Raw genomic sequence first — 12,971 nt, forward strand, 5'->3', positions numbered from 1 at the left:
GCTTCTCCACAAGGTTTGAAGACTTTTTTGTATTCATATGGGATCCTATGACAATTTTTTTTTACTTATTCAATGGTTAATTATCCCTTTCTGTTAGCTTTTGGAAGCAGAGGACAGCACAAGGAGCAGGGACAAGTCCACTTTCCCGGCTTCTTCCTCCAGCAAACAGTCCTTGCTGAGGACCAGGGCATCCATGGGATCCATAAATCCTTCTGCGTCCTTACCTGACTTAGACCCATGAGAAGAGCATGTGGAAAAGCCTCTTCTGTTTTGTTTTGTTTGTTTGTTTTAGCACGGATGTGGGTGCTCAGTCACAGCAATGGATCACAAGGGCTTTGTAATCTAACAGACTGGATTTCGAATCTCTGTCCTCACGTAATACCACAATGAGACAGAGAAGACATGAGGGCTACCAGGCCCCACCCCTATTTCCTTGTCTGTAAAATGCATGTGATAATCTAGTTCACCATCCTGTTGTGCAGATCAAACGAGAAAATGGAAGCAAAGCAGCCAGCACGGTGCCCAGGACATCCCGAGTCCACCGTGTGGGCAATCCGGAGTGTCTGTGGGCACCTGAGGCAGGCTCCAGCAAAGGTGAACCTAACAAAGGCTGAGGGAACAACTTCCCTGCTGTGTGTTAATACTTGTTTGGGCTTTCTGCTTCTAGCCTATTTGTTTTCAAACCTTAGCTGGTAGACCCAGCTGTCTCCTAGACCAATTAAATCAGAACCTCTGGAGTGGAGCCCAAACTTCGGAGGTTTTTAAATCTCCAGCCTGAGTTACTGAGAACAAGGCCTGTACATCTCCTTGTCTATTTCCTGTCCTTTACTGTGTCTGTCTGCTCCTCCTCCAGTGTCTTGATCCTGGTGAATGGTACCAACCAGCCTGATCATAAAGCACAGAGTTGGCTTCCTCAACCCTCCCTCCTAATCCCCAGAACCTGGGAAAGACCAAGTATTTCCAGGTCATTCTGTTCTCATCTTATCCATCATCCAGCACAAGCTATCAGCATCCTCACCTATGCCATGGCAATCACCTCCTGATTCATTTACATGTGTCCTTTCCTTGACAAAAATTCAATTGTGTGTGTGCATACAGAGAGAGAGAGAGAGAGAGAGAGAGAGAGAGAGAGAAGGAGGGAGGGAGGGAGGGAAAGAGGGAGGGAGGGAGGGAAGGAGAGAATTCTACTTCCCATTCTTTTTTTTTTTTTTTAAGAGATTTATTTTTATTTATAAGTATGTATGTATGTCTACCACATGCATGCCTGGTGTCCAAAGAGGCCAGAAAAGGGCATCAGATCCCCTGGAACTGGAATTACCGATGATGTGAGCCACCACTTGGGTGCTAGGAACCAAATCCTAGGTCCTCTGCAAGAGCAACCTTCTCTCCAGTCCCCACTTCCTGTTCTTATAGGGAAGGGGCTCCTCACACCACACTGTACTTTGCTCCCCTATTATATTGCTGGCCACACACCTCCCACCTCTCCATAGCTTTGCAGATGCTATTTCCTACGCTTGGAGCACCTTGTCCTCACCTCCCCCCTTCCCTACAAAGCTCCTGTTGAACCTTCAGAATACAGTCCAAGCAGCCTAACTCTAACTAACCCTTAGACCAGGCCAGACCTCCATGCTCTGCCAGCACTTCCCTGGTCTCCGCACCCATCAGAGTCCCAGGCAACATTCATCTGCAGGACTATTTGATTAATCTCCACAGCGGCAGCACCAGACTCCAAGTTCCCTGAAGGCAAGGCCTAGTTCTGCTTGGTTTGCTGTTGTTTAAGAACACAGTAGGCACCGATTAAATGTGTGAGTGCCATCCAGGCCACTCCACCACAGACTGCCTTCCGGGGACTTCCCTGTCTGCATTTTTACTGGTGGGCTTTAATGAGGATTCCCAAAGCACGTGGAGTCATAGGTATGAGTTTAATTAACTCCAATAGGCATTTAATGTAGATTTAATAAGACAGTTATTGTATGTTAATTAAATGTCAACTGATTGCTAAAAGGTTTTTGCAATTATTGAAGTTTACTAATTATCTAATAGATAAATCAGTTTCCCATGTAAATAACTAGCATCTACATAAGCAATAAATATGTCATTAGTTTCCACACATTAACATATTGAAATGAGAGGTTAGCCCCTCAGGGAATTCTTGAAACCGGTGTCCAATTGAGGGGGGGGAGGTACCACACATCTTGCTGTCCTCCGCCCCATCCTTGCAGAGGAGGTGAAGAAGGGGCCAGAAGATGTCTGCTACCTGATCCCATTTTCCCAAAGCAGCCAGCTGGCCCCAGAGGGATCTACTAGGAAGATGCTGTGTGTCTTAGAAGCTCTGACTCCTCACTTGTAAAACAGAGGTGTGAAGGCTCCTTACCCTTATGGCAGGTGTCTATAACCACTACACAGCCAAGCCAATATCCAAGCACAGCTCATACGGGATGTAAGACAGGAGTCCTCTGTCCCCTTGTGCATAACACAGGGCCCCAGACCAGCTCTTTCCTGAAGATTGTGTAACCATGGGAAAGCCTACATCCCTCCAAAAGCCTCAGTTTTCCACAGTGGCAAATATCCCTCACATGGGTGTGTGGAGTAAATAAAACAAGTGCCTGTAAGTCTGAGTGAGGAGTAGACACAGGAGGGGAGAGCAACAGAAAGGAACCGGATGCTTCCACAGAAAGTCCAGAAAACATGCTGGATGGTGTGGTATGGTGGACATCATCAGACACCTGTTTCCATAATCCTCAGCTTCTACGCTCACCTCCAGTGGGAGACCTGGAAAGGAACACAGAGAGGCTGAGGACTTTGCAAAAGATTGCACAGCAAGAGGATCTCAACTGCACTATTCAGTGTCTCTCTGACCTAGCCCCTCAGACCCGGAGGCACAGTGAGCTCTAATCCAGCCCTTTCAAAGCAGGGATGAGAGCCCAATCCAATCCTTTCTGAGCATCCTGGCTGGACACTGCCTAGACTTGCAACACCCCCTAGAGAGCTGTTATTTTACAGATAAAGGAATAGGGGGCATAGAGAGGTTTATAAATTTCTTAAACCTTCTTTTTATTTTTTTGGGTTTTTTTATTTTTTTATTTTTAATTTTTTAATTTTTATTTTTTTGGTTTTTCGAGACAGGGTTTCTTTGTGTAGCTTTGCGCCTTTCCTGGAACTTGCTTTGAAGACCAGGCTGGCCTCGAACTCACAGAGATCTGCCTGCCTCTGCCACCTGAGTGCTGAGATTAAAGGCGTGCGCCACCCCACAACCCCCACCCCACAACCCCCCACCCCACCTCCACCCCTCCACCCCCCACCCCCGGCTTCCTAAACTTTCTTAATGTTCCTTCTTAATGGGAGATGGCCCCAGGGAGAAGACATCTGGTGAGGGATCCCTGGTGTCCCAAGAACCTGGAACATCATCATTTACACAAAAAGCAGAGTTCTAGGCCTACCTATTCCAGAAACAAGGAGTCATTGTTTCAGAGGAGGTTGTGGCCAGAGGAAGGATACAGAGAAACTCAGACGGGGCCTCCCTACCTCAGAGCAGAGGGCCACAGCTCAGGGGTGCAAGCATATCTTTGAGAAATCTTTTTAGACCAAGAAGCCAGAGGGGTCTTTCCAATGAACAAAACCCACAGGAAACCCAGGCAATCTGACTCCATATCCATTCCACTAGAAAGCCCTGGGAGATGGCTCAGCCTGTGTCTGACATCTCTCTTCTGAAGAATGAGCCAGAAATGAAGGCATGAAGGCGCTCTGCCCTCACCCTTCCCAATGCTGATCTATTGAGCAACTCCCCTTAGCCACCAGCTCCAGCAGCTTCCTTATTCATGAGATGGGGCAAGTAGGAGTTGCAGCTCAAAGAGTTGACATGGCAAGACCGAATATAGTGTTGGTCAAGCACTGAGTGTGGTGCTGGGCACACAGTAGGTTCTCAGGAAATGTTACATCTATGTCTAGCTTTGGTAAGACCACCAAGTACCTGCCTCACACTGCAGCAAGTTCTCTGGCCCTGAGATGTATTGTTTTCTGTCTCCATCAAGATTCCCTGGGACTCTCACAGGCCACAGGCCTCCCAAGCCAGCTCCAAGACCTCCCAGCCACATCACAGCCAGGCGGGCCAACCATGTGGGCACCTCATCAGCCTCCAGGGGGCCTGGAGTCCCATTTCCAGAAATTCTCTTCCATCCAGAGAAAGCCCTGTCTTTGGGAAATCTTCCTTTTGGTGATCAGGAGGCCAGAGGGGCCTTCCAACCAATGAGAACTCACGGAACAAATAAAGAGACACAAGACCCCCAAAGAGCTCCCAGGACCCCTGGGGTCAGAAGCCAGGCACTGCATTTATGTGCAAATGGAGCCGGATTAGGGATTAGGGATTATCAGAGTCCCGAATTACTGCAGCTGTCGGGTCCCTTTGTCCAGAGGGATCAGGGAGATTTCTTGCTCCCCCTCCCACCTCCTCTACTGAGCTGTCAGAGGCAGAAGGTAAGAGGGTCCCACACTGCCTGCTGGGGGAGCACTGGGGGAGGGCTGAGGAGAGGCTGGCCTTTAATCGATAGGCAGCCCACACGGCCCCTCCCAACGGCGATCGATGCCTCTTCCTGCTGATTCCTGATTCCAGAGCATCGTGTGTGTGTGTGTGTGTGTGTGTGTGTGTGTGTGTGTGTGTGTGTGAGAGACAGGGGAGAGAACTTAAGACCCCTAGCCTCAATTTTTGCTCAAGGCATCTGGCCCGAGAAGAACTCAGTGAAACAGACCTGACTTTTAAGTACAGCAGTCAACGCTAACCCATTCCCCAGTCAGACAAACTCTAGCAGCTTTTCTACCATCTAAAGAGCCCTAGTGGCCCCACCCAAGGGAACTGCATCTCAAAAGCAGGTGGCCCAACTAAGTTTCCCACCTTTCAGGCAAGGCTATGGTTTGCATTGTGAGCCAGAAACTCTGATGCTGTAACGGCCTCGGCATCACAGCCCCCACCCGACCCTTCGCTCCCTCTCTGCCTCTCTCTCTCTCTCTCTCTCTCTCTCTCTCTCTCTCTCTCCCCCTCTCTCTCCTTTCCGTGTATCTCTCTGTCTCTGTCTGTCTGTCTGTCTCTCTCTGCTACATACATAAAATAATGTTACATTAAACTCTTGAAACAGTGCTCACAGCTAATTACAGTCAGCCCATTTGAAAGCCAAGATTGCTGAAATGTAGAGGAGTTTGGTAGCGGCCCCATGGTCACTCAGCAAAGATGGCTGCATGGGAAAGAGAAATTAGGACTGACTGCCTATCCCCCACCACCACCACCAAGGAAACTGGGATCAGGGCTCCGCAACCCTGGCCAAAAATACTGAAGGGCAGCATAACAGTAGCGACCACATCAGGAGCTGTGTGAGCCGTGGATGCAGTGCCCAGAAAGACACACAGCAGCTGGACCGTGTGCCCAGGGTCACTGATCCCTAGAACAATTCCTTGGCTTCTGTCCAGTCTGTAACTTACCCCAATAGTCAAAGTCTATTTGCTTCTCTATTCAAAGGGCAAGAAGGCCAGGGCATGGATCCCTGGGGTCAAAGAATCTTGGGCTCTTCGGAGGGGATTGGCCTGCTCTCTGACCCTAGGAGATAGAGATTACAGATCCTGTTGAGGCCTGCCGAGAAGGAGCCTGTTTATACCTGGTGCGTAAATGCAGTCAACACACCAACACTGAGGCCAGAGAACAGGCTGCACCAGGCATTTAGTGGGCAAAGGCCTAATAGGAAATATTTCATACAGTTCAGACTGCGTCTTACAACTCTATCCCAGACTTTTTTTTTTCCTTTTTTTAAAGCAGACTTGGCAGAGAGGGCCAGGCTGTGGGCTGGAATTGAACCACAGGTCCAACAGTTTGCTACCCACTGGTCTGACTAGTCCCCTGGGGCAAAGGGAAAAGGTGTTTGGCATCTCTAAAGAAGAGGGTGGGTTAGGATGGAAGTATTTTGAACTGAGCACTCGGCTTCTCCAAACCAAAGGGAAGGGTGGGTGCACAGGGATCAAACTGGAGCCAGAAACTAACCTAAGAACCGAGATGTCAATTGCAGCAGACGCTGGGATTGCCTCGGACAGGAAAGCTGGGGTGGGAGGGAGGCTGGGCAGGGCCTAGGTGCAGCTGTGAGGGAGCCAGGCCAGATCCCCACATTTCCCCCCTCAGCGAGAATCAATAACGATTTGAATTTCTTTCATCTGAGCAGGGATAGCCACACATGCAAACACAGAGAGGGAAAAGCCATTGATTCCTCCCAGCTGCTGCCAAGCCCTCCTCACCATTCTCAACACCCCCCTGCCATCTGGCCTCCCCTCCCCCAGACCCCTCACTCAGCCTCGGCTCCCAGTCCGCATCACTCGGAATCCACTCTGCAAAACCCTGGGGACACTGGAGGCAGGGAGTCGTGCCAGGCCGTTGCAATCCCCCACGGATACATCATCAAGACCCCACTGAGTTAAGCCCCATCCCCCAGAATGGGACAAGCCTTGGGGGACCTGCACCTCCTGAGGATACCTGAGCTCTATCCCTGATGCCCACTCCCCCACCCGCCACCCTGCTGGTTTCAGGAATCCGTTTTCGTATTCATGCATCCGAGAGACAAAGCAGGTATGTCAGGATTGGCTTCTCCACAGAGTGTGATTTTGGATTCCGCCAACATCGGAGTGCTTCCCTGAGGTGTTAGATAATGGATTTCATGGGGAGAAGCAGGAGGCAGGTGTGTGGTTAGAAGAATAAGGACTGAAGGGTGCTGCAAGCCTAAAATGGGGTGCAAAAGAGAAGAAGGTGAAGAGGGGGACAGAAAAGGTCCCCTTCCTGCCCATCGTAAAGGTCATGCATGACCAGCACCCCAGAGCAAAACACCGGATAACAGAGAACAGCATCACAAACTTGCAGGTTTATGTGACACAGAGCCCTTCTGAGTGAAGACCCAAACAGCCTTGTTTATGCCTAGCTTCAAAGAAGCGGGCATGGATGACCTGTGAGAGGTGTGACTCTGTGGTGAAAACTGTGGCCCAGGGCTCAGGGGGAGCTCAGCAGATCCTGTCTGAGCAGATTCTTCTGCCCCCTCCATGACAGCATTTCTTCCTCCATGGTATGGGGCAGAGCTTTTTGGAAATGAGAGAACTAATCTCTTTCTGGCCAGCTCTTATATATAAAGATAGGCAGGTTAGAAAAGGACTTTTTATGCTTGGCTTTGGGATACAGAGTTCTGGTTACACACACACACACACACACACACACACACACACACACACACCTTGAAGAAGAGGAGTTATAGTGTGTGTGTTATAGTGTGTGTGTGTGTGTGTGTGTGTGTGTGTGTGTGTGTGTGTGTGTAGACCGGAAGTTGACAGCAGGTAGGAATCCTCCTCTACTGCTCTCTGCCTTATTGTATGAGACAGTCTCACACTGAACCTGGAACTCACCCATCTGGCTAGACTGGATGGAACTTCAGGAACCTGCCTCCTCCGAGCTGGGGTTACAGGTGCACGCTGCCCAACCTAGCTTTTTACATGGCTGCCAGGAATGCAGACTGTGTCTTCATGCAGGCACTTAGCTGAGCCATGTTCAATTTTAGCGCCTTACCTTGCAGGAGAAGGACCGTGAGAAACAGGCAGAAGACTGGCTAGAAAGTTCCTGTTGCAGCAGCTTCTGAGGCCTTGTTAGTTCCTGTCCTGGCAGCAGCCTGCCTCAGCCTTATATCATCACCTGTCACCATGCTCTCCCCTTAGAGGTGTCTTGCCTTGCTTGTCTCTCACCTTTCTTGTCTGTCTGTCTGTCTGCCTGCCTCTCTCATGTCCCCACTCTGACATGGTCTTTCACTCTCTACCCTCTCCTCCCCCAATAAACCTCTGGCACTAACTCTGTTGCATATGGTGTGTTTGCTTAGTGGCATTCCTTGGCAGGGCCTGCCAAAAGTTACCCACTTGGCCTTTTTTCAGTCCTTTCACTTATTTGGGATGCTTTCCCCTGAACCCCAATGGAGGGTGAATGGAAACATATCCATGATATAAAGTGAATAGGCATTGGGGGGGCGGGGGCAGAGGGAATGGGCAAACTCTGGGACAGGGACTAGGGTCCTGGTTTGGGTCAGTGGATGGTAGGTCACTTAATAAGAGAGGTGAGTAGCAGAAGAGTAGGGTCTGCAGAGGGGTACAGTGAACTGGTCTCATGCCAGGGGGTTGTAGAATGAAGTTCTGGGTGTTCATCTCATGAGCTAAGTCTCAAGGAGCACCAGGGACTATAAATATGAAGTCAGCCATCTTTGTCTCTCTTCCTTATGAAACCTCAGGCTCCTGGACGACCCTTGCCATTGGGCCTCACTGCTCTGAAGACTGTTCTTTCTCACTTCGGGGTCACTGGAGTTCTAGCACCCCAGTCTTTCCAACTCCATTCATTCTACATGTCTTAAGAGTGCAGATGGAGAACTGTCCCACGCCAGCTTCTCCCTCCTCAGCCTCCCTAACCTCCAGTTCACTGTCTCCAACACTTGAGACTTTATCACCACCAAAAGTCCTACCACCTCCCAGACCCCCATTTAAAAATGTCTTCTCTCCAATCATCCCCCATTAAAAAATGTCTTCTCTCCAATCATCCCCCATTTAAAAATGTCTTCTCGCTGGATGGTGGTGGCGCACGCCTTTGGTCTCAAAACTCGGGAGGCAGGGGCAGGTGGATCTCTGTGAGTTCAAGGTCAGCCTGGGCTACAAAATGAGTTCCAGGATAGGCACCAAAGCTACACAGAGAAACCCTGTCTTGAAAAACCAAAAAAATAAATAAATGAATAGATAGATAGATAGATAGATAGATAGATAGATAGATAAAAATGTCTTCTCTCCAATCAAAAATTCTCATCATTCTACCTCCCCCACTGCCTTGTTCCTTTGACCTTGTTGAGACCCCAAGCTGTAATTCTGCTTCTTCTGATCCTTAACCCTTCTGCATGACTAGAAACTCTCTTTAATTTTATGCCATGGAACTCTAACCACAGGGCCTTCCTCTTCTAACAAGACCCAGCAGACAGCTGCTGGGAAACACCAGCTCCCCCGGCTTCCTGGCCGTGTTGGGAGGCAGTCTTCCCACCATCCTAGTCAAATGCACTGCTATTATGATTTGGATCTGCAGTGTCACCCAGAGGTCACGTGTGAAAGGCTTGGTCCCCAGCTGATGGCTGTGTTGTGAGGGGCAGAAGCATGGTGGGCCCTGGTCAAGGAAAGAACTCACTGAAGGAGTGCCTTGGAGAGGGGGTATATTGTGAGAGAGAGAGAGACAGAGAGAGAAAGAGACTATCTATCTCTGTCTTTTTGTCTCTTCTTCTTCCTGTTTCTCTCTTTTCCAATCACGAGCAAAACAGCTCTGTGCTGATACTTGTTTCCCAAGCAACAGGGCCGATGGGACCATGCTCTGAAACCTCTAAGCCTATGAGTCAAAATAAACCCTTTCTCTTTTAAATTCACTTCCTCCGGAGTTTTGCCACTGCAACAGAAAGTGAACACTTACCTCCTCATAGCCATGCTTTTCTATTGTGAGACTCTACAGTTTTCCCCACTTAAGGGACGGGGGTTAGCCACACTGGCCAGCAGCCTGAGGCAGACAGTGTCTGTGTGCTGGTCCAAGCCCAAGCTTTAGAAGGCATGACATATTGCCACTGGCTGCCACTAGAAGAGCATACCCCAGAGGGAAGATGAGACATAAACAGTGAGACCTCAGCTGCCATAGCACAAAGCAAAGCTAAACAGCCTGGCCCAGGCGAGACTGCTGAATTGCAGCCAACAGGGAGATTCCCGGTGCATAGCATTTGGGGCGGTTTGTTTTGCAGCATTTCTGTGGCAAGAGTCAATGGATGCCCATAATCTCAGAAAGCAGCCTCCCTCCCCCCCCCATCTCTCTATCTCATTCCAGACACTAAGAAGGACAAAGAGCAGAAGGCATGTCCCAGATGGCTTTTCTCTTTAATTAGCCTTCATAGATGCCTCACCCAGCGATTGCCTTCTATATCTCCTCTGCCAAGGCCATGGCCATGTCCACTCTGAGGATTCAGTAAAAGAAGTATTTTTAACTGAGCTGCCCCAAGCCAAATCTAGGTTTTTATTTGGCTAGACACGGACAGAAATAGAAAACAAACACACAAGAGAGATTGTTTCTAAGTACCACCAGTAAGTGCTACAAGTACGATAAAATAGAAAGAATAGACTAGAGCTAATGAGTGCTAAGGCCTGTATTAGCTCAGAGGACCACAGAAGGCCTCCTGAAACAGCTGGCATTGGAAGTGTAACCGGAACCACACAAGAGAACTGGGCACTCAAGGAAAAGCAAGGTGAAAGTCCCAGGTCGAAGGTGTGTCCAGCATATTTGAGAACCAACAGGAAATGATCCAGCAGTTGAGATGCAGCAGAAGAGGGGAAGGAGGCAGAGAGGAGAGCAGCCTACTGTAGAGCTCTGTGGGCTGTGATTAGAAGCCTGGGTTTATTCTAATTGATCTACAAAGATCACTTCAGATGGTCTGTGCAGGGAGCATCATAAAGACAGGAGCAGACAGACGCACCGGGGAAGGAGACAGCAGCTGTGTGCTAACAAGAGCAGCAGCAAAAGCAGCTTGTATTATTCAACCCTGAATTAGAAACATTAGACAGTGTAATAAGACAAGAAAAAAAAATCAGTAAAAAGCAGGCAGAATAAAAAGGCAAAAACAAGCCTGTCTTCATGGGTGGATGACACAATTGTCAACATAGGAAAAAAATCACATAAATTGCAAAGAAACTATACTAAAGCTACTAGAACAAATAGGAAGATCATAGTATACAAAATCAATGTTGACCTATATGCCAGCGACAAACAAAGTTTTGAAGGTCTCAAAACTTAATGTTGCAAATCTACCAAAACAAGTGGAATGTCTACATCTTAACAAATATAAAAACTTATAAAAATAATTTGGGTAGAACCTACATAAATGGAAAGACTTAGTAAAAATAGACACTAACTTTCCCTAAACTGATCTGCAGGTTCAGATCACTTTCTATCCAAATCACAGCAGGATTTAAAAGTAGAATTCAACAGACTGATTCTAAACTTTGTATGTAGCAACAAAGTAGCAATGTTGAAAAAGCAACAAAGTTGAAGAGCTCACACTGACTGAGGATAAGATTTTTTCCAAAGCTAGACTAATTCTGATGTGTGATGTCAGTAAAGAATAAACATCATGTGTAGCGGTCAACAGAAAAGAACACCCGACATCGGGGTCCTACATGAGCAATTAACTGATCTGCAGCCAAGGTACAAAGGCAATGAAGTGATGCAGGGATGGCCTTTGCATCCATAAACCAAATAAGGAGGGGGAGCGGGAGGGAGGGAGGGAAAAAGGAAAATTAACTTATACCGGGAACACTAAAAACATGATTCACAAAAACTGGACATCAATAAAGTCAAAACCTTCCACTGTCTAAGGAACACTGTTAGACAGTTACAAGGTAAGCCACAGACTGGGGGGAAATATTTGCAAACTGTGTATTTGATAAAGAATATATAAAGAACTTAAAACTCAATAATAAGAAAATGTGACCCAAATTAAAAGCAAGCAAAATTCTGAACAGATACTTCACCAAAGAGGATATGTAGATGGAAAATAATAATTAAAGGAGTCCAGCATTATCAATCATTAGGAAAATGTGAATTAAAACCATTGTGAGAGGTCTAGAGAGATGGCTCAGAGGTTAAGAGCACCGTCTGCTCTTCCAGAGGTCCCGAGTTCAATTCCCAGCACCCACATGGTGGCTCACAACCATCTGTAATGAGATCTGGCTCCCTCTTCTGTATACATAATAGTAAATAAATAAATAAATCTTTTTTTAAAAGAACATAGTGAGATACTCTAACGTATGCGTTGAGATGGCCAAAAACAAGAAAACTGTAGCAGGTAGTACCAAGCACTGGCAAAAACACAGCACAAGTGGGACTCTCATACATTGCCATGGAAACGCAAGTGGGATAATGACTTTGGAAAACAATTTGGCACCTTCTTATAGGTTTAAATATAACTTGCCTATGTGGCGCTGGGGAGATGGCTCAGCAGTGACTAACTCCCTCCACTCCTGCAGAGGACCTGGGCTCAGTTCCCAGCACCCATGTCAGGTGGCTCACAACCTCCTGTAACTCCAGTTGTGTGTGGGGCAGGGGGGGGGGATATCTGATGCCCTCTTCTGGTCACTGTGGACACCTGCACTCATATGTACAGACATACAAGTACACACATAACGCATAATATAAAAGTAATAAAAAATAATAATGAAATAATAACTTGCCTTATGAACCAGCAATCTCATTATTAGGTATTTACTCAGGAAAAAAAAAAAAGAAGTTATGTTCACACAAAAACCTGTATACATTTACAGCCATTTTACTCATTCAAAAATTAAAGTAATAAAAGATGAAAACAACCCAGTGTCCCTCAATGGGTTAAATAATACATCCAAATATTACTAGGCAGGGGAACCCCCCACCCCCTGCTGACCCATGATACTCCAAAGATGAATCTGGAATGAACAGACTCCAGTTAAAGGAGCCAGACCCCAGAAGCTCAAGCTGTTTGGTTCCATTCCTATTCATTTGCAAAAAGGGAAAATTGTGAGGAAAAAAAAAGCAGATCAGTAGCTCTCAAGAAGCTGGGATAAGGGCCTGGAGAGATGGCTGAGCAGTTGAGAACACTGGCTGTTCTTCCTGCTCTTCCAGAGGACATGAATTCAATTCCCAGCACCCCCATGACAACCCACAACTGTCTGCAACTCCAGTTCCAGGGGATTTGGAACCCTCACATAGACATACATGCAGGAAAAACACCAACGCACATAAAATAAAAATAAATAGGATACGGAGTATGGTTAATTACAAGGGGCTGAGGGAACCTGGCAAAGGCTGTAGATGTTTTGGCCCATTCCAGTGGTTTAGTGTGCACCTACATGAGAGTGTCTCCATTCCACGAGTG

The 12,971-nt window shown here is 47.5% G+C and overlaps 1 long non-coding RNA gene across 2 annotated transcripts in view; it reads right to left on the bottom strand.

Moving 5' to 3' along the window:
* Positions 1 to 1,359: 1,359 nt before the first annotated feature.
* The window catches only part of LOC118578190, a 48,197-nt gene continuing 36,585 nt past the window's right edge, over positions 1,360 to 12,971 (bottom strand). The window contains exons 3-4 of one of the 2 annotated variants that reach the window (XR_004944233.1): positions 5,470 to 5,584; positions 1,360 to 2,772 (exon numbers count right to left, since the gene is read on the bottom strand). This is a non-coding gene — a long non-coding RNA (uncharacterized LOC118578190). The remainder of the gene's footprint in view (positions 2,773 to 5,469; positions 5,585 to 12,971) is intronic. The other variant, XR_004944232.1, reaches the window with a different exon arrangement.

This window comes from Onychomys torridus, chromosome 2 (genome assembly GCF_903995425.1).
Source record: "Onychomys torridus chromosome 2, mOncTor1.1, whole genome shotgun sequence".
Taxonomy (NCBI): Eukaryota; Metazoa; Chordata; class Mammalia; order Rodentia; family Cricetidae; genus Onychomys; species Onychomys torridus.